General features: G+C 48.5%; 1 pseudogene; it reads right to left on the bottom strand.

The window, feature by feature from the left end:
• The window catches only part of LOC123457727, a 33,920-nt pseudogene that overhangs the window by 8,582 nt on the left and 1,609 nt on the right, over positions 1–23,729 (bottom strand).

Below are 23,729 nucleotides of genomic sequence, written 5' to 3'. Positions count from 1 at the left end.
AGGCACGGTTAGTATGTCCAGTTACAGATGAACAAAAGCCAAGGGTCAGAGAAGAGGTCACTTCACCAAAGCCATGGAGTTGGGTGATAACAGGGCCCAATCCTGGGCCCATGTCTGGCTATCCCATCATCTTCCCCTCCACCTACATCACTGCCTCTGAAAAAACAAAGCCAAGCACAATGTCTGGCAGAATGGTACCATGGAATATTGCTGTTTGATAAAAAGGAAGATGTGACATCTAATCTACAATGCACATGACCCCTCAAAGCATCATGTAAAATGAAGGAAGCTGGTCAGGAAGAGGCATGTGAAGCCATCCCCATGGAATGTCAGAAAGGAAAACGCCTGAGACAGACAGTGTGATGCTGTTAGTTTAGAGCTGGGAGAGGAGGGAGTGACAAGGGTGAGTTTTAGTAGTGCTGACTATGTAAAGAAACTAAAAACTACTGAATGGTACACTATATTGGTGAACTGTATGGTAAGCAAAATAAATAAACAAAAAATTTGTATGAAACAACTTTGAAAAGAAAATGTTTTTAGTGTTAAAACCTACCACATTTCTTATGAAAGGTGATCTTTTTAAAATTTATTCCCTATTATCACTGATCATTTTAACTTAATTCTTTTAAAAAAATATTTTATTTACTTGTTTGTTGGAGAGAGAGATGTGGGAAGAGAGAGAATGTGCATGCCAGGGACTTAGCCATTGCAAACAAACTCTTGACACATTGCATACTCTCTGCCCTTCTATGCTCCTCTGCATCCTATGCCCACCTCGCATGGCCACTGTTGGACCTCTTTTTTGAAGGAGGGATTGAATGGCACCACCTTGCATTTGGCATCTGGTGAATTGAATCTGGGTCCTTAGGCTTTACAGACAAATGGCGTAGTCATTCAGCCATCTCTCTATCCTGTTTTTGTTTTCTTTTTTTCATTATTTTTGAGAAAAAGAGAGACTGAGAATGTGTGCACCAGGGTATTCATCTGCTGCAAATGAATTCCAGACGCGCGTGCCCCCTGTGGCCCATGTGCAACACTGAGTTCTTGCAGCACTGCGTTTGGCTATATGGGACCTGGAGATTCAAACATGACATCTTAGGCTTCGTAGATAATAAGTGCCTTAACCACTAAGCCATCTCTCCAGCCCCAGCCTGTTTTTACTTAAGTCTAACAGGCTGACTTTTGACAGCAAGGCCCCTTTGTCTTCCTGGTGAACCCAAATGCGATGGGCTGAGGTCACGTTCCATCAGAGCCAGTCCTGTCCACTCCCGTTGCACATACTCACAAGGCAGGAGCTGTGGTAGTCATCTGCCTGGCTGATACTCCAGGATCTTCCTGCTGATGTGCTCGGCACACTGGTCAAAGGTTTCATGCATGCATTCAGGCCTGGTGAAGGGGAGTTTCTCCTTCAGATAAACTTCCAGTCAGAGAGAGGTGGTCATGACTGGATGAGTAACCTTGCTGGTTGACTCTGGTCCTGGTTCCAGACTCCACCACCCATCTTCATCTATACACTCTCTGGTCTTTCTCTGAGCATACTCTCTGCCCTTGTTCACTCCTCTGCATCCTATGCCCACCTTGCATGGCCACCGCTGGACCTTTATTTTGAAGGAGGGAGTGAATGGCAAACTTCAAGACAAAGTCCTTGGTAACTCAACATGGGATAGGGCTGTCAGGGTACTAGAAAGCATGAAGCTGAGTGCACACTGTGTACACAAAGCTGGATGAGCCACAGGCCTGCCCTGCAGGACCCAGCCTGTGGGGCACAGTGAGAAGTTCTGGGTGCATTCTGGCCTGGCTGGAGGAGGGCCCATAAGTAGGGCACTACACAGGTTGCGCCCACAACCTCTCCCAGATACCAGTGTGCTGCCATCTCCCTGTCAGCCTCCTAATGGCTTCTGGGTGCGTTTGGGGCAGAGGTTGCGCTTACTCATCTTGGCATGACTAGTACCCGACATGCAATGCTATACAAGAAATGTCTGCTGACTGGTTAAGCAAATGAATAGAATAAAGAGATGAAGACACAATGAATGGATTTGGTTTCTACAGTGAAAACCCAAATGGGCAACAGACTGTGGGAAGGTCCGAGACTGTGGGATATCTCTTATCATTTCTGCAGAGTGCCCAATGTCAGCAGGGTGCCAACCCAGAGAAGGTGGGGCTGGGCATCCAGTGTGGCAAAGGCCTACGGGCAGTGGCCGACAGTCATCATTTGGTCACTGGTCTACCACAGGAGGGTCTGGATGATGCTCTTAAAATCCCTGCAACACACACAGCATAGACATGTGAGGGGCCTCATCTAGACAAGCAGCGTAGATGGAGCCAAGTGACAGAATATCGTGAGCCTCTTCCTTTGGCTCTGTCACTTCTAGTCATTACTCCTATCTGTCCAGGGTACTTGCAGACCCTGATTCCTCTCCTGGCTGCAAACTCATCTTGTTCACATTGGTTCTTGTCATTTCCGATTCCAGCTCCATGCCAATTTCCCGATTGTCTGTTTCTCCTTCCCTGAGTGGTCCTCAGCCCTAATCTGGTGGAGTTGTGAATTGATTACTTTGCCTGGCTGGTTAGCCTCACTGCGGCTCTCTAGCCAGTCTCCCAATGATTAAAGTACTAACTGGCGAGTAACAGATGCAACTTCAGCACCTGGGTGTCCTATAGAAGAAAAGCAGAGCTCTGCTCAGAATCAATGGCCGTAGTCTGCAAAAACAAAGCTTAAGCTTAACCAATGAGAAATATCCAATTAACCTGTTTATGGCATGGTAACATGCACATGGGCTAAAATGACAGAAGTAGAGAGAAAAGAGTCAGGATTTCCATGATGTTGGAATGTCACCAATGCCGGGAAAATGCGCATGTTAAGTTGTGACCTTTCCTAAGTCACTGTGTGGATCAGCCAACTTTTCCTGCAAGGTTTCCTACCTCCAGAAATAAGATATCCCCAGGGTTGCAGGCTCCCAAGAAGGAGTGCTGTGTGGAAGGTTTTCTCACTAGGGGAACTGAGGCTACGTTGTAGAGCTTGATTTTCCCTAAGGATTTTTAAGTTTCTGAACTTGACATTTTGCTGGTTTGCCTGACATGAAGCACTACTAAATAGAACAGATTATGTTTTAATCACTAAAGTGACAACTAAAAAAAAGAAATAGGGTTGGGGGTTAATAATAATTCCAAATCACAAGTTGTTTTTGACTGCCACCATAACTTGCTTAGCTTGGAATATGAAATTTTAGCAAAAATGTCTCTCAACAAACACGAAATGGGCAGAGACAAATTGCCCCTAAGCAGGACTGTCCCCTCCTCACATCTTTAGTCCCTATTCTCTCAGCTGAGTGGGGTGTACCTGCCTTGAAAGAAATGGGTTTCATGGAGGGAAAGAGGAAAGTGTGACCACTTACTGAACCTGAGGAGGAGGCTGGTCCCCAGCACCAGGTACTTTCTGTCCATTCGGCAATACTTGGAGTGCCGTGTGATCCTGTGGGACAAAGACACTTCGGTAATCTGGAGCATGGTGTCTACAGCCCAGGAGACTTGCTTGGGGTATCAGAGGTGCACAGTGGCCTGTGGATCCCTATCCCAGTTCTGGGGATGAGCCCTTTGAGGTACTTCCCGTGTCTTCAAAGGACATTATCTTGATGTTTTAAAAATATTTTTATTTATTTGCAAGGAGAGAGTGAAAAGGCATGCCAGGGTCTCATGCCACTGAAATGAACCCCAGATGCATGTTTCAGTCTGTGCATCTGGCCTTACATGGGTACTGGTGAGCCATATCCATGCCATTAGGCCTTACAAACGAGAGACCTTAATTGCTGAGCAATCTCTCCAGACCTATCTTGAGGTTTATCACCAAACCCCAGCCTAGAAGTTTTCATTCTTTCTTCTGTGTAGGAACAAGATGAGCCCTGGGTGAAGGCACCAGAGTTAGCAAATACAAACATGATTTTCAGGGGAAGAAAGATGGCTCAGTGAGCAAAACACTGACACCTCACCATAAGGCCCAGAGCTAGGATCTCTCTCAGTCGCATGGGGGTAATCAAGCCCACCCTCACAAACACACACACACACGTGTACTTGCAAACTCATGCATGTGCAACACACACACACACACACACACACACACACACACACACACTACTCCATTAGATGCAAATGCTCGATACACAATGAGTAACATTATTATATACATATTATAGTGCTGCTGATATGAAGTTTAGATTGGGCTGGACACCCTCTCTTTTATCTGGCAGCACTAGTGACATAGTCTTCCATTGTATAGCCTCTTAGAAATAAATATCAAATAGACGGTTGGATCACATTAAAAAGTAGATCTCTCTCCCACAACCTGCAGTGCTGTACCCACAACAGTAGGCTTGCCCAAGATCAATGGCCAGAAGCCAGCCTGCCACAAGCTGCACTTCCAGGCTCTCTCATTGCTGTCTTATACAATAGTCTCAAAAGGTAAACAGTACTTACTGCAACCATAGGCTCCAAAGGGTCAGCACTGATTAACAAATGATAGCTACTGTTGCAGTTAGGTTCACATTGCTGGTAGAAAACACCCGATCAAGAGCAGCTTGTGGGAAAAAATGTTTATTTTGGTTTACAGGCTCGATGGAGAAGCTCCATGATAGGAGGGAAAAATGATGGCATGAGCAGAGGTGGAAATCAACCCCTGGCCATCATAAGATGGACAATAGCAACAGGAGAGTGTGCCAAACATGGGCAACAGGGAGCTGGCTGTAACGCCCATAGCCCACCCCCAACAATACACTCTCTCTAGGAGGCATTAATTCCCAAATTGCCATCATCTGGGAACCCAGCATTCAGAACACCTAAGTTTATGGGGGTACCTGAATCAAACCATCACAGCTACCTTACTTTTCTTCACGATTTCCATGTAAGGCCAACCAAACAAAGCCAGACATCTTAACCAACCACATAGAGTGTCTTTCTCTCAGTGGGCCAACGTGTAGTGGCTCTTGCAATAGCCTCTGACAAAGGCCTAGAGACTTCTGTGTGGCTTCCATCAGAAGTTCCACACTTCCCCACCTGCCCTTAGATTTGCCAAGTGTACTTGGTGGTGAACATTCTGCTACCACCAGCTACAAGACAGGAGCCTTTGCTCATCTTGTTTCATTGGTCTTTGTTTCTCTGCACATCATGGAAGGCACAGGGTTACAAGAAGCAAAGGAAGGCTTCTCTTCCCTTTTCTTTTTCTTTTTTCTTTTTTTTTTTTTTTTTGAGGAGGAGTCTTACCCTAGCCCAAGCTGACCTGAAATTCACTATGTAGTCTCAGGGTGGCCTTGAACTCACAGCGATCCTCCTACATGTGCCTCCCGAGTGCTGGGATTAAAGGCATGCACCACCACACCCAACTTCCCTTCCCTTTCTTAAAGACCGGAACTAACCCGGATCATCCAGTGCTTAGTTAGTTCAGCCATGTGGCTTCTGTTAGCTACGTTCCCTAAAATCTGCCAGGAAAGTTGGTGACCAGAGCCTCAAGTGTAATGACCTCTCCAGGGCTTAGTTGGTGGAGCACAGGCCACAGTACATGGCCCAGAAATGTTGTATCAGTGATATTGCTGCAGGAAAACCATCTGCTCTGTGGTGTGACTCCACATGTCCTTATTTCTAATCATGAAATGCAACTCTCAGCACATGGGTTTGTATCCCTTTGCAGGATGAGCTCAAGCCCAAATAAAGACAGTACCAGGACAGCTGCCACCCATGCCCTCAGTCCCATGAGTCCAGAGAGGGAGCCCTGGAGACCTTCTGAGGTCAGAGTTTGGGTCATAGGGGCTGTCTTTGGCCCTTCCTGGGGGCACATGGGGTTGTTTTCAGGGCATGGGAGAGTCTGGGAGGTCTTGCATCCCTACCTGCCTGCTGAGGTGGCAATGGTGATGCCACTTTCCATTTCCAAATCATTCAGCCTTTTTCATAGACTTTTCAGCTTTGCACCAACTTCACTTTGAGCCTTGTGAGATGGGTGCCCAGAACAAGAACAGAAGACATGGGATGAGGCACGACTGCCTCCAGCTCCCCCCCTCCATCAACCTCCCTGAGACCCATAAGGCTGTTCCTCTAATTGTATGTGAGCAATCTTTATCACACAGGTGTGTTGATCTTGTGGAAGTCAGTCTGAAATCAAAGAAAGAAGATGAGCTTCTCCACAGTGACCATGAGCATGACAGCTCAGCCACAGCCTAGCCACCACCTCCGTCTCTGTTGGTCGTCCACACTACTAAGTCCCCCCATGAGCTCAGAAGTTCAGGTAGGAACTGAGGCTCTGAGAGGGGAAGTGCTTGGCCTGAAGCCACTCGCTCCTAGGGTGGGGATTCCCATAGGAACCCTTGTGTTCAGAATCCCAGAGCCAGCCCCTGTGGGGACAGGGCTACAGGTTATGGTGGCAGTTACTCACTGAAGGATCCCCTTGATCACCTCCACAGCAGGGTCCTCAAGCATGGGCTTCCCAATGCAGCTTGGCTGTGCGAAGGACTCAGGGGTGACCAAGGCCACTTTGGCCCCCTCCTGCTCCGGTGCCTCTGAAGACACATGGATGCCACTTTCCATTTCCAAATCAGTCAGGTCAGGTTCCAGCAGGCGAGAAAGAAGAGCTGAGGCTGGGGACCACCGCACATGCTGAGGAGGTTGACAAGTCAATCTCAACTGCCACCTTGCCCAAGTGGGGTCAGGAGGTAAACTACCTGACCTCTTGGAGCCTCTCTTTTCTCTCCTACAAAATGCTTGTGCTTCCAGTTCCCTTAGATGGCTAGTTTTGAATTCATTCCTTTCTTGTTCATGCCTTTCAGAACGGCCTCCCAGTGCCTGCTCTGCACAGCCTTGCCTGGGCTCCAGGGCACACATAACACTCACTTACTCAAACAGGTGCTTCGCTGAATGTGCGGACAGTGCCAGAAAGAAAGAGTGCCCTCATCTTCTGTGACTGGACAGTGAGACCTCCAGATGTGCCCAGAGTGGTATCCAGGTAGGGTTTATGAGCAATTGGGATGAGGAAAGGAACGAAAGTAAAGCTTAGGCGGGCCAGTGCCTCTGACAAAAGGTGACAGTGGGGCCCACAGTGAGCACTTAATCGAGCTGCTTCTGCTTTCTTTCTGCACCTACTCTCCCATCCGCCCTTGGCAGGAAGAGGCAAAGCTGGACCCGTACAGCCTAGGTTTCGCCGTCAGCAGTCCTGGCAGTGCAGGATGGTTAGTGCTGGCTGCACAGGGGGGAAAGCCTCTCCCCTGACAGAAAGGAGACCAGAGCCTGGCACTGGGGCCAGCAATGGTCCACTTCTGAAGAAGGTGGGTCTTGAAACCCCTGGGGGGTACTGAACACCTCCTGTATGCAAAGCCTAGTGTGAGGTCTGGTTCAGGAACAGGCCATGTAGGCCCTGTCCTCATGGGGGTCACAGTCTTTGGCAGACAGAACCTGGGAGGTGCTATGGGGCAGCGGTCATTCACCCAGACCAGCAGGCAAAAGAAGGCTTAGGGAAGGTCATGTCTAGCCTAGACCAAGCTGGCTGCCTCGTGATTGTTGAGGGCTATGAACTGGACCCTGAGGGCAGAGCTGGGTTGACATTAGATCTAGCTGCAGCTCAGGGAAGTGGCCACAGTAGGCCGAGGCTAATGTGACAGCACATGGTAGCTGGACGGAGAGACTCTGGGGGCTGGGTTGAGGGGGTGGGCATGGATGTTCATGGCTGTGGGTGCAAAGGGCCCTGAGGTGGATGAGACTAGACAGAGACCCCATGCATTGGCTGGCTGGAAGGCCTTGAGGAGAAAGGTGGGGACCAGGAGGAGTGGAGCCTTCTCAGAAAGCACTGCAGGGAGCGGGCCCATGTGGGATCTCAGTTCAGATCTGACTCCATGGTGTGCTGTCTTTCCATGACACCTATTAGATCTGATATCCTAGAATGGCCTGTAAGGGTCCCTGATCTTAAGTTCTGCTGGGGCCAGCAGTCTCCTGGGAGCCAAGACGGCAGCTTGCCTGCCCTTCCCAACTTCCCTATACTTACTGTAATGACCACATTATTCAGGGGCACCATGTCCAGGGTACAGTTGAGGTACCGAATCCTCTGGCTCACTTTTTTTTTCCAAGTTCACACAAAGGCGAGGTTATCTATGGTCACCATCTAGTGGAAACACAGATCAAAGAAGCCCCAAGGAAGCAGGTGGCGTCACCAGAAGGGCAGCAACAGGGACTTATCCAGTGAAGAGGCCTCTTGCTTTCTCCACAGTCCCTCTCTTGAAAGAAAGCCCTTGAGAAAACAGTGGGGACTGTGGCTGGCTTTTTCTGATAGCTACTCTGGGGCAGGTGACACATCACTGGTGGGGACATGGAAAGCTCTCTTTCTGTACAGTTGTAGAAGCGGCTGACTGGATATTCCTGAGGCAACACCTGACAGGCGTATGCTTAGAGGATCATGCCACAAGCGTGCAGGAATGCATCCTCAACATCCTTATCCAAGCATCATTACTATAGTCTAGTCACTGCTCTACAAACTATAAACCAGTCTTCCCCATACACCTAGGAATGGGACACACCCCAGCTCATGCCTATTGCGCCTTGCAGGGAGGCTAGGTACATGCCTGGCACCTACCCAACACCCTGACAGCAGGAAACCATGTGGTATTTGAATAGGAAATGAGAAGCTAAAATGTTTCTACTGTGGAGTGGCAAGAGTTTGTCCCAAAGGGCCTGTTGTGGCATTACTCTACCCATATATAAATTCTCTTGATCTTCCTCCTCCTCATCTTCTCTCTTCTCTTCCTCTTTCATTTCCTTCTCCTCCTCTTGCCCTTCTTCTTTCTCCTCCTGTTTTTCTTCCTTCTCTTCTTTCTTCTCATCTTTCTCCTCCTCTTCCTCTTCCTGCTCTTCTATAACCCTCACAATTTCCAGGACGTGGGATGGTTCTAACGTGTTCTCTCTTTCTCCCCGCGTTTCTTCTGGTTCTTGCACACCATCTTCTCTGGACTCCTTCATCTCATCACTCTGTGGGAACTTGTCCTGCTGGCTCAGCCCCTCTTCAGCTATGGAGGAGTCTGTTTCTTGAACTTTTTCTTCTATCTCTTCAGCTGGCCTATCAGGACCTGACTCTTGACTTAAGCTTCCTTCATCTCTGCTCATTTCCATTTGAGCCTTTCTTTTTCTTCCATTTCTGCAATCTCTTTAGGATGTGCTCTTCTTTGGCTTCTGTTGGTGACCAATATGAAAGCAAAAGGACAGGCAATGGCCAGGTTGCTTGGATTGGGTCTCCAACCCACCGATGTACAAAGGGACACAAAAAAATAAGTGGGTAGAAATAAGTGGAATATCTATTTGCAGGAGCTGATATTTCCTTCCTTTAACCTAGACCACATTTGTTCACATAAAATTTTTGATTTTGTTTTTGTTTTTTGAGGTAGGGTCTCACTCTACCTAAGGCTGACCTGGAATGCACTATGTAGTCTCAGGGTGGCCTTGAACACACGGCAATCCTCCTACATCTGCCTCCCAAGTGCTGGGATTGAAGCTGTGCACCACCTGTTCAAGTTTTTGAATTGATACTTCTTGGCTTTTGTATTGCTTTGAAGCACCTCCCAATAAACTTTCCAAATTGTCCCTGGAAAATTCAGTGCCTGCCCAAAGAAAAGCAGCAAATGTTCTCCAAAACTGGGACAGAGTTTTTAGCTGAAGCTTGCTGGGCAATCCCTGCGCAGGCTAGTGTAACCATGAGCATGAACCCAGGCCTTCCCTCCTTGTCTTTGGGATTCTGCTCAGCCTATCTTGACTTCATGTGCTGCAGAAAAGTTGTGGTCTTTTCCAGCTGTACCCTCAGTGCTTCTTCATGGCTTTATTGCCTCATTTTGTCCAGGAACTTATCAAGATAGATCTCCTGGTTCCAGCAGATCCCCCCAACCAGGGAAAAAAAGACACACCAAGAGGAGCACAGGAGAGATCTCAGAGCTTGACGTGCAGGGATCTTATGTCTAGCACTGAGGTCCAGACATCTAGGCAGTCCTGGTACTTGCTTTCTACAAAAAGGATACCTACCAAAGGGTTGGAAAGATGGCTTAACAGTTAAGGCACTTGCTTGAGAAGCCTAAGGATCCACAAACTCCCCAAAACACACTGAAGCTGGATGTACAAGGTGACACATGTGCACAAGGTGGCACACATGTCTGGAACTTGACCACAGTGGCTACAGGCCCTGGTGTGCCAATTCTCCCTGTCCCTCATAAAAAAAGGATACCAAGTTTATAAATGCCCTTACTCTTTCCAGCACAAGCATACAAATTTTCTGTTTCTGGAATGTTCTTTCCTGACCATTTTACTCCTCCAGGATGGTATCCCTTCTTCCTTTTGATAATGCAATTGGGGCTGGAAAAATGGCTTAGCTGTTAGGGCACTTGCCTGCAAAGCCTAAGGACCCAGGTGCAATTCCTCTGTATCCATGCAAGCCAGATGCATAAGGCAGTTGTAAGTATGGAGGAGGTCATTTGTAGTGGCTAGCAGCCCTTGTGCACCCATTCTCTCTCTCTCCCACTCTGTAATTAAAAAAATATATATTAAAAAAAAGAAAGTAAGAAAATGTGACTGATATCCTATCAGATCCCATATGTGAAAACTTGGATCTATTCCCTGTCTCCTCTGGAAAGATACATTGCACCTGGTTAGACCACCTATGTAAGTTACAGTCCTCCACTACTGGAATTCAGCAGTCATATCAACTGAAGAGTTGGCAGTGGACTGGAAGAGCTCAGGCTGGCACAGGCTTTGGAGATTTGAAGCCACCTGCCATCACCACTCCTGCCTTGCCAGAAGGGAGCTTACCTACTGTATTGGGGGGTCTAACCAGCTGCACCTCCTGAGAAACTACTCCTAAAAGAGAGACCTGTTTTTAGTGAACTTTAACTCCCAGTGGACATCTGTAACTCTGAAATTCGCTCCAGGCATCAATACACCTTACCCATCAGGTATAATTACCAAGACACTTGTCACATTCATCTCTTGGAACATTATGCACAAAAGTCACTTTCGTTGTGTGTATGGCAGCATACCACAACTTATGAAAACCTTCTTTAATGACTTCTTGATTTTTAGTTTTTTTTCCACATTTTATTTATTTATTTAAAAGAGGGAGAGTGGGGGAAGAGACAGATTTATAAAGACAATGGGTACACCAGGATCTCCAGCTATGCAAGCCAACTCCAGACACATGTACCGCCTTGTGCATCTGGCTTAAATGGTGTGGGGGAATCAAACCTTGGTCCTTAGGCATTACAGGCAAATTCCTTAACTGCTAAGCCATCTCTCCAGCCTTTATCTCCTGATTTTTAACAATCCACAATATTCCCTATTCTGTCCTTCTGTTTCATGTGCCCTCTCTTATTGACAGGTTTGATTCCAAGACTCGAACAAGCAGCAACCTGGTTCCAAAGCTTTACTACTCCCATCTAACTCCATGACCAAGGAGGTTTCAGTTTCCTCAGCTGTTTATGTTTTAAACAGAGTATGTAACATTTGGGCCCAGGATCTGTTTTGAGTTCAGTTTTGCTTATGTGGTTTTGCTCCTTTAGGTCTCTGGTTCTGTCTGTTTGTTTTCATCTGAACCCTGCCTGAGCTCCCTGAGGTAGCCTGCAGTTGGAGTTTGGCCCATTCCTCATTCCCTGTTGGGATCCTCAGAGTTTGGCTCACCGGGCTCTCCAGGTTGGGCTTCTGCCGATGGCGTCCCTTCCTCTTCTCCAGCTCCCCCTCTTGCATCGACAGTGTGCGCTGGTGCTCTTCCCACAGCTGCACAGACCACGGGAAGTATGTGAAGAGGTCCAAGCTCTGCCACTTTGTCTGCTTAGCCAAAGCCTCAAAGGAGTTCTACCGTGGAAGAACCAAGAGATGGGTGCTTTAAGGACAACTGGCCCGGCCATGAGGAGGGCCCAGCCATAAGAGCTCCATGTCTCCAAGGACAGAAGTAACCACATGGCTAGCATTTTCCAAGGTTGGCTCTGGGTACCCCTGTGCTCCTAGGTGATCCTGTCACGGGGTCACACCACCACACTTATCTCAGCCTCCTTCCTTCTCCTGAATGCCATTTCATAGCCCAGGGGCCAACCTCACCCCTACTGTTAAAGCCTCATGCACCACCGCACACAGCAGGGCTGGGAGTATGGTTCCTGGGAAAGGAAGGCTTTCCTAGTGTTGCTGAGGTCCTGGGTTCTCCTGTGAGCAACACACACACACACACACACACACACACACACACATACACACACAAGCTCACGTGTCTTTGGAGCTCAGCTCAGATCAGGGCTGCCAAGCTATAGTCTGCAAGGCAAAGCTGGCTGCCCAACTGTGTTTGTTTGAAACTGCATTTTCCCATCTTAAATGTTTAAAAAATCAAAAGAAATGGGAAAAAATTGAAAGAAAATTTGTATGAACTTCAAATTCCACTGTCTGTGAATAAAGTCATGGAAACCCACAGGTTTGCATAGGGTAATAGAGCTGACAAGATGTGACAGGGACCTAGTGGCCCACATAACCTGAGAGAGTCACTCCCTGAGTCTTCACAGAAAACATGTCCTGTCTCTGGCTCAAGACGGTCAGCCTCCTAGAGCTGATGGCCTCCTGCTCTTCCACAGCCCTCAGCAACGGGGTCAGCAAGCGTTAGGAGCATGTGTGGCCTCAGTTGCTTCCCTGAGTCTGAGCAGTGCAAGCACTAGGATAGCTTCAAGGATCTTGGAAAAGAGGCTAGAGTGATGAGTACAGAAGGCCTGTGCTGAGAGGGGCTGTGAAATGACACCCCAGATTTCCAGCCTCTTTACAGCCCGGTACCCTCGGGTGATGTGCTCATCTCAAGGCTCCCACCAGACATGCACGTACATCCAGCAGCTCCAGCTTCTTCTCCACTTTGCTCTGGAACTCTCCTGTTCTCTGGTAGAAGGTTCAGTTCACCAGGCTCTTGGCCTCTGCCTCAGTGAAGGCCTTCCAGGACAGCAGCTGGTCCTGCAGGCAGGGGGAGCAGAGTACGAAGCCTGGCTCAGGGCAGTGGGACACTCAAGTATGCTTCGGATCACCACACAGCTTCAAGAGGTGCATGGCGCCCCTGGATTCTGCTCCAGGGAGGTCAGGGTGCAGAGCATAGCTAGCCACAGAAGGAACTCACAGAGACAGCAAGTGAGGTCTTCAGGGCTCAGCACTTCTTTGGGGGGAGGTTTGTTTGTTTTCTTCAGGTAATGTCTTGCTCTAACCCAGGCTGAGTTGGCATTCACTATGTGGTCTCAGAGTGGCCTGAGCGCTGGGATTAAAGGCATGCATCATCATCATGCATGGCTTAGCACATTTCAAAATGTATTTTCAAACAACTTTACCAAGGGAGAGGACACTTTAACAAACCAGGATACCCAGAAGCCAGTGAGCTCCTGAGCCTGGGATGTAAGAAGAAAAGTTCAAGACTGAAGGGTTCAGTAGAAGCAGAGAAGACCTGGGTGGAGAACATCAGGTCCCAGCCAGTGGTCCTGCTTCCCAGGACTGCAGAGAGAGGTGACCACCTTGCATTCTCGCACATGCAGCAGGCACTCCTGCCAGGTCTTTTCATACAGGAAGAGGATCAACTCCATGCGGTCCATGTGGTACACGTCTCCAAGGACAGAAAACAAACAGGTTATTCACTCTTCTAGAAGGAAGAGTGAGTTAGAAAGAGGGGCATCCCCTTTGTGAAGGGACACAGCTCCTTCTCAGGAGATCGACTCCAATATGAAGAAATTTTAGTGCAGAGCCACCAGAATCTCAGAATCCCATAGACATCTCTCACCAAGCTGCTTGTTCAAGGAACAGAGGCTACTGTACCACTCAGTGCCAATTCAGGTCAGAGACTGCTATCTCCCTCCTCAGAGTCCCTAGCACTCCAAGAGAAGGACCTCGCAGGAGGATCGCGTCTCTGTGCATGTGCTTCACACTGAGTCTTTCTCCAGTCCCTGAGGACAATGACAGCTGCTACGGTTTGAATCAGGAATGTGGCTGACCGGCGCACCCTCTGAACGCGTGTTCCTCAGCTGGTGGCATCACTGTGAGAGGCTGTGCAGCATTTGAGAAGGCGGCAGAAGTAGGTGACTAGGGGAGAACGTGGAAGGTCATGGCTCTGCTCCTGCTTCCCACGCCCTCTCTACTTCAGGAATGTAGGAGTCTCTGCCACAGGCTCCCACTCCACACACGCAGCCATGCCTCCTCCATGATGGAATGCAATCCTCTGACACCAGGAGCCAAAATAAGTCTGCCTTCCTTTCACTTATTCTGCCAGGTGTTCCATCGTAGTAACAAAGGAGGAACTAACACAATACCATTGGCTCACGGGGTGTGACGAACTTCAAGGAAAATGTGAAAATGCTGGGCATGGTGGCGCACGCCTTTAGTCCCATTACGGGGGAGGCAGACATAGGAGAACTGCCATGAGTTCAAGGCCTCCCTGAGCCTGGGCTACAGTAAGAACCTACTTCAAAAATTAAAATAAAATAAAATAAATAAATAAATAAATAAATAAATAAAATAAATAAAATAAAATAAAATAGGAAGTGTAGAAATGGGCAGGCATGGTGGTGAAAGCCTCTAATCCCAGCACTAGGGAGGCAGAAGAAGGAGGATCACCCTGGGTTTGAAACCACCCTGACACTACATAGTGAATTCTAGGTCAGTCTGGGCTACAGCAAAACCCAACCTCAAAAAACCATAAAAAATTGTTATAGATTGTCTAGAGCTATGTGTAGCAAACTTTTCCCATAAACTTCTAAGGAGAAAATCAATCTTGTGGATACATGGTCTCTATTGCAACCACTCACTCTGGTGCAGTGTCTAAGAGGCCAGAGACGGTGTGTAAAGAAATGAGCATGTCCATGTTCCAGTAACACCTACCTCTCAACCAGGCAGCTGGGCCCTGGGCTGTCAACTGAGCACACCTGTTACACAGCAGTCTAAACATTACCATTTATGACTGAGCACATATGGTCCAAGCCAGGACAGCGCTATGACTGTACATCAACCTCACAAGATAGGGGCCATCACTACTGCTGACACCATGACGCGCCCTGGCTTCCCCAAGGTCACATAATCAAGAAGGAGTTTCTGACTGCATGACTCTCATGGCCCCTGCTGCATCTGAGAGGTAAGACAGGCATCCTGAGGTGTTACCTCTCTATTGTCATGCTTGAATCCAGGCTCATCATGTGTGGCTGGCGTGGGGGTGGACTGGGTGGTAAGTATGAGAGGCTTTGGGAGGGAAGGAGGCTTATGGGTCCTCAGAGCTCACATTTTCCTCCTCACTTCCCCCTCTTCCCAAGGTATCACCACCTGCTCTTAGAATAACACTCCAGAGCAGTGGGGAACTGTGAGAAGCTATTACTTTAACAGAGTTCTGGCTCTCAGAATCCCACAGACATCTCTCACCAAGCTGCCTGTTCAAGGAACAGAGGGTACTGTACCCCTCAGTCAGCTGGGCTTTCGAGCACTTGGGAGGCAGGATGTTACTGGGAAAAGAAGAGGTGATAGGCAAACCATGAAGCTTGGTTGGCATGAAGCTTACCAACATGGGTAGCCTCTGTCTATAGTGCTTGTGTTCATGTGTGGAGTGTGCATGCACGTATGTAACCAATTTTGCTAGAGAAGGTAGGCAGCAAGCCACAGGGAGCTGTCTCCACCTCTACAGTGACAGGATTACAGGTGTGTACCACACAGCTGAATTTTACATGGGTGCTACAGAACCGGACTCAGGTCCTTGTGCCTGCATGTCAAATACTTTACTGAATGAGTCATGTCCCCAGGCCAAATGGGCAACATCTTTAAGAAACATTATCGGGGCTGGAGAGATGGCTTAACAGTTAAGCACTTGCCTGTGAAGCCTAAGGACACTGGTTCAAGGCTCGATTTCCCAGGACTCACGTTAGCCAGATGCACAAGGGGGTGCATGTATCTGGAGGTCATTTGCAGTGGCTGAAGGGTGCACCCATTCATTCTCTCTCTCTTTCAAATAAATAAATAAAAATAAACAAAACATTTAAAAAAAGAAACATTATTGACTAAATATTGAAAAAGCTAAGGATTCTGCTGGAGAGTTTCTTGGTGCCAAACACACCTCACAAAAAGGTCGCTGAATGTCTGGAGTTTGCTATTTAGGAAACGAAGCTGACTCTCCGAAAGGAAGCATAACAGGTCTCCTACATGACAGCAGTCTCTACCTGCCTCAGGGATCCCTCTGCCTCCGGTGTGCAGCCCCTCTCATCCACGTCTCCAAAGCGCCTAGGATGGAGCCCAAAGCCCTGGCCTTGCCCCTCCCTCTTTCCTCACACCACCACTGCTTCCTTGGGGAGCTTTTGGCCATGGCCACACTAACTGGGTCTCTACAGCAAATGAGCCATGCCTTTTCTTGCCATTAGGACTGGGAAGCCTCAGAATATGGGCCAAAATGCCACCCATACTATAGCACCAGAGATGGCCTGATCTGGGGATACTGGGCTAGGCCTCGACACTGGACCCCCAAAGTAGCTGCTGCCTGTACCAGATGGTGCCGAGGTGCTCCAGCTGTGCTCGCTGCAGGGCTCCCTGCATCTTCAGCATTGCCTCCAGCAACTTCTTTATGGCCGGGGTTCCTGGATCTTCTCACTGGCCACAATCTCACTGGGTGGCCGGCACAGCACCACATTGGGCAGAGGCATGGAGGAGAGCCAGGCAAGAACACTCAACCCCACACCCCTCTCCCACACCAACCCAGTCCCTTAGTGTCCCTCCAGGGCCTTACTCCAGGACGCTGAGCACAGGAGAAAGGTGGAGGAAGGAAGGTGAGCAGGCAGGTAGAGTTGACAGCCACAGTAAAGGTCCAACCCTGAGCACAGGACCAATAGCCTCGGAGCCTTTGCGGCTCCCCAGTCTGTGGCAATGTGCAAATCCCCTCTCCAAGCTGAGCCTTGCTTCCTCCTCTACAACATGGGGCTCGTGATAGCACCTTCCTAAGTGGGTACTAGTGAGGACTCAGCAATGTGACGTAAACAAAGACATGGATCCCTTGCCTCGGCTCAGGGGAGTCAACCATGGTCCTCATTGCTAAGATCTGTTGGCATCTATGAGACTCTCAATCCTGAACCCAGAACGCTCTTTTCACAGAACATCTTGGATCACAATAAGATCCCACCACAGGTGCATTAGGATACGTGTTCTGTACAGAAGGAGGCAGGCTTGGATACCCAGGGACTTGAAGTCACTTGGAAAGCAAGGTGGAGCCAGGCCTCAGTATGCAGGAAAACCCCCACTTGGTCTGCAAAGTATGGAAATAGGTGCTCTTCTTGACCTTCCACTGAGGAGGAAATGTACTTTGGAAAAGTGGGCTGTATCCCCCCAAAAGGTGGTCACCCTCCCAGGCCCAGCGCCTCAGATTATGGCCAACCAAGAAAAATGGAAGGCTGGAGAGATGGCATAGCAATTAAGGTGCTTGCCTGCAAAACCTAAGGAACCATGTTTGATCTACAGATCCCAAGTAAGGCAGATGCACAAGGTGGTGCAAGGGTGCAAGGGCGTGCATGCGCACAAGGGGCGCACGCATCCGGAGCTTGACTGCAGTGGCTGGAGGCCCCTGTGTATCAATTCTGTCTCTTTCAATGTAAAAAAAAAAAAAGTCAAAATTACACAGCCAAGCAGACAGATGTTTTCCAACAATTTTCACTGTGGCCAGAGAATGCTCAGGAAGCAATGATTGTGAAGAAAACAAAAGACAAAACTGCATAGAGTCAATGAGTCTAAAAGAGCAGGGGACAGCCAGGCATGGTGGCACACACTTTTAATCTTAGCACCAGGTGGCAGAGGTAGGTGAATCACAGTGAGTTCGAGGCCACCCTAAGGCTACATTGTGAATTCCAGGACAGCCTACATCAAAAAAAAAAAAAAAAAAAAAAAAAAAAGCATGGAAGAAAATAGGCCCAAGGATTCACTATGCCTCTCCTGGGAAGCATTAGTGATGATCTTCATTCTGTTCTTTATACTTTGATCTACATGTAACTTTTAAGAAGTAGCAGAGACGGATGGCAGCATTTTTAGGAAAGGACCAGTAGGTAGAAGGAAGCCCTCCCTGGCCCTGGGAGAGTGGGCACAGCATGGGCAGGGGGGACCTGAAGCTCTGTAGCACACTGTCCTTCTTGAGAGTCTTCCACACATCCCCCAGGCCCTGCCAGCGCTGGTGGCTGTTGAGCTCCTGCTGCAGGATGCTCTCAGTCAGGTTGACAAACAGCTGGGCACTGGCTCTCCAGTAACCCAACAGAGCTTGACTCATGTCCTGGAGTCACAGGTGGGCAGGGCTGGGGATGGGATGGCTCTGGCTAGAATAGGGCCCAGCTAGAAGGGCCAGAAGAGAGCAGAGGAGGTGCAGGCCAGAGCTCAGTGAGGTGGTGGCGGCGTGGCAGGAGTGCTGAGGGAGCAGTAGGCGAGGGGCAGCCGTGGAGGGTGACCAGGTCTTTCTTGAAGGCTTAACTGTGACCCTGACCACCTGAGTCCCAACTCAGTTCCAAAGCTGCGCTGGGTTACTAATGAAAGGATCAGGGAGCTATGCACTAGCGGGTTGTGTATGTTCACTGGGGATTGTGAATTTTCTCCAAATGCCCAGTGTTTCCGCCATCAGGACCCACCCAGGTGTGGTGGTTTGAGAAGCAGGATCCAGACACTCAGTGCAGCCACAGCCAGACCATTCTTCAGTGGTCCTTGTAGCTGTTCTCAGCTCATGCCCTTGGCAGGAATAAGGACAATCCTTCCTTATGCAGCACTGGTTGACCTTTAACAGCCCTGACCTTAAAATAGTCCCTTCCCACCAACATCTCAGGCCAGCTCAGGAAGAGGCCACCTGCCTCTGCTATTTGCTATGACAGTGAAGGCAGTGAGGGCCCTGCTCGGCTCAGTGAGCACAAGTCCAGTGTGGCTTTTCAGTGGGGCCTGAGGCTTAACGCCAGCTGCCCTGGGTAGCAGGAGCTTTGTCAAGTCCTTCGTAACCCCCGATCTCTATACCATGCTTATGGGGTTCTGTGAGCTCCCCGAGGACAGTGCACACAGCACACGGAGCATGTGTGGCTGTCACCATGCCAAGAAGAAGCACAGGGCGCCACCTCAGGGAAGCAGACGCCAAACTCTGAAGACTCCGCTCCTGACCCTCACGGTGTCTGCTCATCAAGATGCTCGTGTCTCTCAAGGGCCCGGCCGCAGCTGAGACCTCAATTACCATCCTGCAGACAGGTCCTGGCATGAAGTCCCCAGTTTAGGGCCCAGAGCGCCCTCACCCCTGCACAGGCACAGGGCGCCCACAAAAGCAAGATGCATCTGTAAGCAGTCCACACAGGAGTCCTGTCACGCAGCAGAGGGGTTGGGCTTTACTTTGAAGACATCACCAACAACCCTGATTTCTTATGTTCCCTGTGGGCAGCTGGGGGAGGCCAGGAATCAGGTGACAGCGCCAAAAGGCAGGTGTCATCCACAGATACCAGTGGCCAGCAGGAGAGAGGCAAGAACTAAAAACCTAGAAAAATCTGGGGTTGCTCATGAGGGTGGGGACTCCTGGTACACCAGTAGCCTCAAGGTGATGACAGAGTGGTGGGGACAGGCTCAGGGAATGCTGGGTAAAATCACCGGTGCTCAAGGCAGTGGCTCCAGGTTGGGTGTGCCAGTTACAAGATAGCAAGGAATAGGAAGCCCACTCCACAAGGATTTCTCATAACGTGTTTACAGTCACACAGACATGATACCTAGCAAAGAAGCCAGGTGGGAATGTCTACTGGGTGAGGTGCCCACCATTCCTAAACACTGGACTCAGGCACCCTGGGGTACTGACCCTGGCTCTCTGCTACAGATGAGTACTCACCATAGCATCTTTATCTATCAGCCTGTACACATCATGCTGCAAGAGGTAAGACGTTTTCTCTATGATGTCTACGAATCTCTTCACACATCCTGTAGCTAGAGAGGACAAGACGTCAGAGTGAGCGACTCTCAGGTCTGGAGTGTGAACAGGAAACAGGAGAATGTCCCTCAAACCCTACAAGAGAAAGCCATGGTGGGGGACATCTGCAGCCAACTCAACTTGTCTGCCCAGGTGACCTCCAGTGACAGCAGTGCTTGGTCCAGCTCCCTTGCTTCTTGCTTCTGCTGCAGAAACATCCCGGCCACCTTATCCCACAGCTCATACTGGATCTGCACAGAAAAGCTGGGTCAGTGTGGGAGTCACTGGAACGGCAGGGGGAGAAGAGGCAGGACTGGCCACAAGTGGACCCCTCCTTCCATGGTGTAGTCCTTGAAGTTCCTTTTGTCTTCCATGTTTTGGAAGAGATGGTCAATGTCTTGGTCAGACTTGGACAGCTTCTTCAAAAACTGTTGCTCGGTTTCCAAGACCAGAGGCTCTATCTCCTGCAATAGGAGGTGAGCCCCATGGCATCAACATCCCAAGTAGGGAGGGCTGTTCCTGTCGCAAGCAGGTGACAGGCCTGTTCCTGTCTCAACAAGGGTCATCATGGGGATGCTGATTACCACACCCACAGGACAAGGGCACCAAAGGTATGCCGGACACTGCACAGGTGGAGTCCTAATACAGTTCTCACCTGGCCCCATTCACGCCTAGTCAGGCAAGCTTCTGAGTCTCGCAACAACGAGGGGTGCAGCGCTTGACTTATATGCTTTTGCCAGAGTTAATGAAAGCTATGCTCACAACAATTCTCATAACAGGCCTCAAATATGTCCACTATGGTTCCATCCATGCTACTGTCTTGAAGATCCACTGAGGACCTTCCAGTTAGTGAGGAGGAGGAGGGAGGATTCTACTGACCCTGCCTCTCATTGTCCTAAGCACATTGGATTACAGATCTAGCTGGCATGGTTTGAGTTCTGGGACCCGAACTCCAATCATGAGGCTTGCATAGCAAGTACTTTTAACCACTGAGCAATCTCCTCAACTCCACATTTATGTTTTTCTGAAACAACAACAACAAAAAAAAAATGTAGCTGAGCATGCTGGCATACTTCTATAATCTGAGCACTTAGGAGGTTGATGCAAGAGGACAGTGAATTCAAGGTCACTGGGCTACATACAGTGAGACTCTGTCTCAGAAAAAGTTTTAATGGCACAAATACTTATACAGATGCTTGCTGAATTGCATTAGAATTGTAGCCTGATACACTCATTATAAATAGAAAATACTGGGCTGAGTTTAATTCCCCTACACTCATAGAGCCAGACCCAAAAAGTAGAGCATCTCTGTGCCATTCCTTAGCAGTGCCAAGAAGCCTTGGACTGTGTGCACGAGCGGGGGAGGGGGGGGAGGGAGGGAGGAAGAGGGAGAGGGGGAGGGAGAAATGTGCATACAAATAAACAAATAAATAAAATAAAATAAGAAGAAAGTACTGTTAAGTTGAAAATGCACTTAATATACTTAACCTCCCAAATATCAAGGCTCAGCCTAGCCTACTTTAAATACACACAGAACACTTCTGTTAATCTACAGATGGGTAACGTCACCTAACTTGAACCCTATTTCATGGTAAAATGTTGAATATCTGGACTCAAATGTACATAGAAAGTGAAAAACAAAATGGTGTGTGGGTATGCTTTTTGTGAAGTTGAGTATGGGAAGATGACCCATCAGAAACCAGGGAGGGACCATCTGCAGCAATAAGAAGAAACACTGAAGGGCACGTGCCCCTGGCAGGCATTACTCTGACTCCATTATTACACTTTAGGCTATCAGGAGGCAAGTCAGCTACTAATTGGGAATTAAAGCCTCCTGGAGGCAGTGTATTATTAGGGGAAGGATTATGGGTATTACAGCCAGCTTCCTCTTGCCAGTGTTTGGCACACTCTCCTGCTGCTGTAGTCTACCTGACATTGACCAGGAGGTGATGTTCACCCTCTGCTCATGCCATCATTTTTCCCTGCCACCATGGAGCTTCCCATCAAGTCTGTAAGCCAAAAAAAAAAACCTTTTCTTCCCCACAAGCTATTCTTGGTTGCTTGTTTTCTGCCAGCAATGTGAACCTGACTGCAACACTACCTGAGCTAAGTGGCAAACCCCATTGATGAAGACACTATAGGCTTCCATTGTAGGACACTGAGTGGTCAAGCTCAGAGATTGAAACCACGTCCCTGCTAGGTGGCCCTCACAGTGCTGGAAAGTACTGTGCCAGCTGCTGGGGGATAATGGTCACCAACATCAAGAACAAGCAGTGGATCCTGCAAGCTCAAAGACAACCAGCCTGGCAGGATATATCCACATTTGCACTAGAGCCACACAGGTTATGAGGGTACTCACCTGCCTTATGGTTGAATATGAGGCCCTCGGAGTAGGAGGAAATTCATGCCTGGAACTGAGAACCAAGTCAGAAGTCTGTGGCTTCACAGGTCATAGACCATAAAGGGAAGCTTCCTCTGTTCTTTGGCTAAAAGCAGAGGTATATCCATCAAAAATGTCTTCTAAATGTCTATGTCCACCCATTTAGTCCATATAGGTCTCATGCGTTTTTTTTGTTCGTTTGTTTTTTAATTTTTATTTATTTATTTATTTGAGAGTGACAGACACAGAGAGAAAGACAGATAGAGGGAGAGAGAGAGAGAATGGGCGTGCCAGGGCTTCCAGCCTCTGCAAATGAACTCCAGATGCGTGCGCCCCCTTGTGCATCTGGCTAACGTGGGACCTGGGGAACCGAGCCTCGAACCAGGGTCCTTAGGCTTCACAGGCAAGTGCTTAACCGCTAAGCCATCTCTCCAGCCCTTGTTTGGTTTTTTTGAGGTAGAGTCTTAGCAGTACAGGATGTCCTGGAATTCACTAAGTAGTCTCAGGGTGGCCTTGAACTCAGGCAATTCTCCAACCTCTGCCTCCTGACTGCTGGGATCAAAGGCATGTGACCCCACACCCACCTCTCATTCTGGATTATAGAACCTGCTCTTTACAGATGGGAGCACATGCTAGGTAGACCCAAGATCTATCAGCACAACAATGAAAAAAGCCAATATGAGTCCTATCTCTATCACAGCCACCAGGGACCAAGGAACATTACAAAGGAAGGATTTTTATTAAACATGAGCTTTATACCCATGGCTAGACTGACAACTGTCTCCAGGGAGATGATGCTAGACACTAAGGACACTGAGAACTCTTCACAGAAAAAAAGAAAAGTAGGTGCTGAGAGCTCAGCACTAAAGGAGACAGCTACTGACCAAGGAAGGCTCACGTAATTTTGCAAAAAAGCAGGCAGAAAATAGTGTAATAATGCAATAGCCACATGTACGCTGTAATAATAATAATAATAATAATAACATAATAGCCATATGTGTACTGTGTAGCATTCTCCCCCACATAGCAATTGACTGCTCCATTCAAGACCCCTCAGTGGCTACCCCCACTGAGGAGGATCTACAGTGGAATGGGGACAAAGAAGAGAGGTTATAAGAGAATAAGCTCATAGAAATATGACCAATTTGTAACATGTTCATATATTAAAGTTCTTAAAATAATCTTTAAAAGAAAGGGAAAAAGACAACTCAAAACTGATAAACTTTCAGAACACTGTAAGATTACAAAATTAGCCTAGATAAATCTATAGTCTTCTTATATACAAATAAAAAACAAGCTGGGCTACAGAGATGGCTTAGCGGTTAAGCACTTGCCTGTGAAGCCTAAGGACCCTGGTTCAAGGCTTGATTCCCCAGGACCCACGTTAGCCAAATGCACAAGGGGGCGCATGCATCTGGA

The sequence above is a fragment of the Jaculus jaculus genome, chromosome 1 (assembly GCF_020740685.1).
Source record: "Jaculus jaculus isolate mJacJac1 chromosome 1, mJacJac1.mat.Y.cur, whole genome shotgun sequence".
NCBI lineage: Eukaryota > Metazoa > Chordata > Mammalia > Rodentia > Dipodidae > Jaculus > Jaculus jaculus.
This window is presented reverse-complemented; position numbering and strand designations above follow the sequence as displayed.